Source organism: Protomyctophum bolini (assembly GCF_963924005.1).
Source record: "Protomyctophum bolini genome assembly, chromosome: 8".
NCBI lineage: Eukaryota > Metazoa > Chordata > Actinopteri > Myctophiformes > Myctophidae > Protomyctophum > Protomyctophum bolini.
In genome coordinates, this window is record NC_137869.1 from 44,055,393 (window position 1) to 44,061,392 (window position 6,000).

Genomic DNA, 6,000 nt, shown 5'->3' on the forward strand with positions numbered 1-6,000 from the left:
AGACTTCGGAGGGGGGGGAAAAAAAGCAATTCTCCTGAACGCTAGTGCCTTCCGGCATGGCATGGAAAGGAGTGGCATTTTGCATTTCTTTCACCGCTGCATTCGTAGCCTCGGAAACCCAGACGTTTTTATTTCCAGGGAGAAAAAAAAAGTCTGGGTCTGAGTCCACTTCAATTCGGCATAGAGTATAGCGCAAACATTGCTCACTCTCTGCTGATTTCTGATTGTCTGCACCTTTGTAAAATTGACGCACACATGTCCTACACACACACGCTCCTCTCTCTCTCTCTGTCGCTCTAAGTAATTATAGTCTCATGTCGCGCAGCTGCGCATATATTCCAGGCTACTGCATTCGTGGTCTGGAGAGGGCAGTTGTTTTACGGACGGGTAAAAGGGCATGGGCTATTTGTTTGTCTCTAAATGTTTTGATGAATTGAACAATGTGGACCCTGTTGTAAACAAGTGTAAGGCTTAATTGGGTCGTCCACTCACAGTTAACAGTCTTTGTATTGAGTTTGTGCTTGAAATGTACTGTAATTCTGCAAACTGTTAATAAAGATTTCAATCAATCAATTTCAATGGGCTGAAGCCCCCTTTGATGTCTATATGTGTGCACGTCCCTGTCGGACAGTGTCACTATTATGTGGGCACGTCGTACAGTGGTGGAAAAAGTACTCACATTTAAAAGTAAGTAATAGTATCAATACTATAGCCTACTAATTCAACATTTAATTGAGTAAAGGTATACCAAAGGTAAAAAAGCACTAGTAGAATGTCCCATTTCAAGTCTCCAAATGTATAAGCACCTTTAGAAAATAGCAGATCTATACAAGCTCACAATGCATCACATCGCAAAACACATTATGAGCTTTGTAGATCGGCTATATTCAAATGGACGAAATGTATACATATAGGGCTGAAGTGGTCAATGTTTTGTAATAATAATCTAAATCTACAAAAGTAACTGAAGTTGTAGAAGAGAAAGTACAATATTTTACAACATCTGAGATGTAGTGGAGTAGAAGTAAGTATAGACAATTGGAAATACTCCAATAAAATGACCAACACTGCATACTGTATAGACATCTTAACCACTAGACCAAAGCGATATCATTATGGACCGGGGGAGATATTAGACCTTTTGAGGCCATCAGGTTGAGGCTCTGAGCTACTGTACACTGTATATACAGTACATATCTGGGACCGACCGACTTCAAGCTCGGCATTCACATCGGCAAACCAAAATTATTTGACGTCGCTTTTTTGACGTCAAACTATAAGAGGATCGCGAGCAAATCATATACTTGACTCATTGGGAGATCTAAAGGCCAAGAGGTTCTTTGAGGAATGACTGTGAGATGCAGTTCTTGAGCGATTCTCACGAGTCAGTCTACCACCCAATTTCGTAGAAAACTATAACTGCCAAAACTGTGAAAAATGGCGGAATCCATACGGAAACAATAATAAGGGGTCTTCTACTGTATACGCCCTGCGAGCTTGACCCCTAACTATAGACAGATGGAATCCTGGGGGAATTGCGAGTGTGGTTGCCTAAAGGCCTATATATTACATTATTATTGTGATGTATGTCTATTGCCCAACAATGCCCAATCATATGAGGGCAAAAAGGAAGGTGCATCCTGTGGAATTATAGACAGGGGGGTGCAATGCAATCACTGTCCAAAAAAATCTCAGGTGTCACAACTTACAGTATACTAATGAAGGCTCTGTTCCATTTAGTGTCGCCGTATATAGGGGTTCACAAACTTTAATTTTGAGGAACCCCCATAACTCTGAAAGTGTAAAATGATTAAATGAACCAAGCGGGCAATTAAAGGTCGACCCATTTGGTTCCATTTGTACTGTCTCAGAGGTATCACCCCCCCAAGGAAGGAACCATGAGGGTCCCTGGATCACACTTTGAGACCCACTGGTGTAGCAGCAGAGTGTTTCCAGTGAGCAGTGAGGCTACAACACACACAATAGCAGCGCCCTGCAGTTTGACCAGAATGGAACAGCTGAGCCTTACGGTATTTTAAACGGTGGCTATTATTAACATTTCAGAACGTCCAGTTTTGATATCAATAGTGTTCAAACTAAAGCAGCATATCTGTAATAAGTATATCGCATGGGGCTTTGAGGGAAAACGTTGGAAATGCTTAAAGTGGAATGCAAAAATGAACAATTTTCTATCATTCGTGATATGGCATTTTCCTAATGAAAAAGAAAATGCAAAGACAGACAGACAGACAGACAGACAGACAGACAGACAGACAGACAGTAGGATAAAATATAAAGTCCCTCTGAGCACGCAGCACGCACGAACGTATGATGAACAAATGCACATTACACATGCTTTCTGTATTTCAGTGAGATATATGTGTGTGTGTGTGTGTGTGTGTGTGTGTGTGTGTGTGTGTGTGTGTGTGTGTGTGTGTGTGTGTGTGTGTGTGAGACAGTGAACTGTGTACCGCTGATAAGCACTGTGCTCTACTGTACTGGAGGCTGATTGGCTGAGAGTCTGGAGAGAGATGTGTGTGAGAGAAGATACACACACTGAGCTAATGTATTACCTCACAACGTTAACTAGTAGGCCTAGTGTGTGTGTGTGTGTGTGTGTGTGTGTGTGTGTGTGTGTGTGTGTGTGTGTGTGTGGGGTCGAAACTAGACTAGAGGTTAGGGTTGAAGCAACGCTAAAGTGACTGTCGCACTCCAAAATACTACAAGCTGCCACTAACACACTGCAGTGCGCTTGTAGATCGACTGCTACTTTCAGGCTTTAGGGACAGGGTTGACATGACAGAAAATGTGCACCAATGTGTGTGTTAGGTTAAATTTAAGATCACATAAGAGCCAGCCAACACACAACAAGTTCATGCAACCAGCTCCTTTCTAACAATAACAAGCAGTCAACACCGGTTCAGAACTTAATTCTGCTCAGCTGTTAGCGTATAGCTATACCGTATAATCAGTATAATGTACAGCATGCTGTTACTCTATGGCAATTGGAAAAACACAACACAATGATCCTGTGGACTCGTGTCTTCAGACCAGCTGTACGTCATTAACTAACACCGTGCAACTCGCTCATTCTACAATCATTGCTTCTAGTCTGAACTGTGAGCATCCTTCTTTTCATTTCTAAAATTAAGGAACAGCTGTGGGGAGGGGGGAAATAAGAAGAAGAATATTTTCCAAATCTTTCCAGTACCCTGAAGAAAGGCAACCTGCTTGCCGACACGTTGTTTAATAAAGTTTCTAGCATCGTGACTATACGAGCTGTGCGTCCTCTTTTCTTAAGTCAAATCTTTCCAGTAACATTGGATTTGATTATACTTCATCCTTTATTCATTTGTCAATTATTTAGTCTTATATACCTATACTTATTTTTGAACGCTTTGTGGAACTATAGTATAATACCGCATGGAACGCCAATAACTCAATAAGTCAGGGCCAATATAGGTTCATCTCATTCCATCTATAGGGTCTACAGTATGACAAACAATAACGGCAGAGTGTATACACATGGGGTTACACTATAGAGGATTTCACTGTGCATGTTCAGGAAATGCATACACGCTCAACTGCAGGTAACTGGTCTTGGATCAGCTTGCTGTCAGCATTCTGAAGTGTTTCTAGGTATCCTGTCACGTTCTGCCAGCTGATCTGGAGCCAGTTTCAACCACACAACCCTCATGAACCAAGCCATTACAATTCTTGTATACAATACTACATAAATACAAATAAATCAGCATTCACTCAAGGCCAGCAATTAAAAAAATACATTCTGTGGTGGGGGGGAAATACTATAGGGGTATCTTACTTAATGTAAGAACAAAATAATACTACAATGTAGAAATGTTACAATTGTAAGCCGCCATTCAGAATACGTATTGGCATCAAAACATACTACCAGAGTAAATAGAATAGAATAAAAATGTGATAATTTCCCCACAGAACATAGCCAAACAGTATGAAGTGGTTAATGCACGTTTTGTATTACTAATCTAATTCTACAAAATAACTTCTACTCAAGTTTTCAAATAACTGCAGTAGAAGAATAAGACAAAAAAAGTGTCAGAAATATGTAGAGCGAATTTACCTCACACGTTCACAATTGCAAATACACTTTACTTTCCAGCACTGAATCTGACAATAATCTGATAATAATCGGATAAGATTAAGATATAATAAAGCATTCTTACCTACAGGTATATGGTGTATATAGTTCTCACACTGACTGTAATGACAAACCAAGTGAACGTCAGTGAGTCTGAACCGAGTGACTCTACTGACAAAGGTCAAGCGCTTATCACTCATCTGCTACACTCCACCCACTGACACACAGACACACACACACACAGACAGACAGACAGACAGACAGACAGACAGACAGTTAGTTCTGTCTTCCCTTCATGGCTCCCTGTACGGTTTTAGGATTAAAACCCCACAGAGTTTTATTGTCTTTATTGTTGCTTTTTTTTTATTGGAGATGACTGTTTTACTAAACCCATATTGGGCGGGAACCCCTTTTGGTGTTTTAAGCATTGTGTTATACTTTAGCTATTGAAAAATAGCAGATCTACAAGCTCGTAGCTTGTATAGGTCTGCTATTTTTTTTTTAATCATGAAAATGTGGCCCAAATCTTTGAATATATATTATTTCAGAGCCAACGTTTTTAACTCAAATCTTTGCTTCTGGGTGGGGTCCCTGGAACTACATACTGTATTTTCAGATGGGGGTCGGCAGCCAATCACATATCATTTGTGGGGTCCTTGACATGAAATATTGGGCACCACTGATATAGAAACATTATTTCAGAAAACTGTCAGCATTTAGAACTTTTTTTTTCATTTCGATGTCAGGTCTAAATGGGTTAAGCAAAAGTACCAATACTGTAATGCAGAACTAATCTGTTACAAGTGGAAGTCCGGAATTGTTACAATTCAATATGTACTTGAGTAAAAGTACTTGAAAGTATTGGTATTAAAATAGTACCAAAAGGAGAAAGTACTCACTATGCAGAATGTCCCATTTCAAGTTTTCACATTTATACAAATATTTAGATTTTTGAAAATAGCAAATCTACACAATGCGTCACATTGTGTGAGTGTGTGTTGATCGGTTGGTTTTGTCAATGTCGTTGATCTATTATGCTATAACCCATTTTGGACTGAGGCCAATTCTAAAAAAAAGCCTTCTAAATCCTGACCTAAATTTTCTGAAAAACTTCAAATAGCTATAATAGCAGCATAAATAAATTATATATTTTTTGAATACTGTAGGCTACATACTGTACAGAACCCCAGAATGGGATAATAATGAATTCACTTTGTTGTCCACGAGTGTTAGGCCAAGATCATTGGTTCTCAAAGTGGGGTCCGTGGGGTCCACGGACCCCTGGGGGGCTAAATGATAAATGATAGATGAGTTAGGAACCGAATGGACACTTATATGGGTCTGCAACTCAGACAGTGTTCAAAATATATTGAACCAAATGGACACTTGATGGGTCCATTTGGTTCCATTTGTACACAATAATATAAATTGGCGTTGTGAGCTTGTATAGCAAGGGTAAAATCAGTCATTACCACGGCATCAAGGCCCCGCCGAAATACATTTCAGTCGACTAAATCAACCGTAGATTTAGTCGACTAAAACTAGACTATAACGCTAAAGCATTCGAGGTGACTAAAATGTGACTAAAACCAAACGAAAACTATTCAAGAGACTACACGGCTAAAACTAAAATCAAACTTTCCGTTCAAAAGCGCAACAGTGATAATGAGCAGTTACTTGACAGTAGTATAGGCTACCTTTATAAGGTTGTGATTCCTTTACAGTGGAATGGACTGATGCATGCTGGTCAAAGTCTGCTTTTACACACTCACAGTGTCGTGTCATATTAACCAGGGAGGGAACGCTGACACAGCACATTGTTTACTCTCTCTCATATAAAGTGACGCATGGCGCATTTGTTAAAAAGGTGGTGAAAGTTA

The 6,000-nt window shown here is 39.8% G+C and overlaps 1 protein-coding gene across 1 annotated transcript in view; it reads right to left on the minus strand.

Moving 5' to 3' along the window:
* The window catches only part of misp (mitotic spindle positioning), a 29,998-nt gene extending 25,721 nt beyond the window's left edge, over positions 1-4,277 (minus strand). The window contains exon 1 of the mRNA XM_080770145.1: positions 4,210-4,277. The gene's annotated coding sequence lies outside the window, so the exon portion shown is untranslated. The remainder of the gene's footprint in view (positions 1-4,209) is intronic.
* Positions 4,278-6,000: the final 1,723 nt, after the last annotated feature.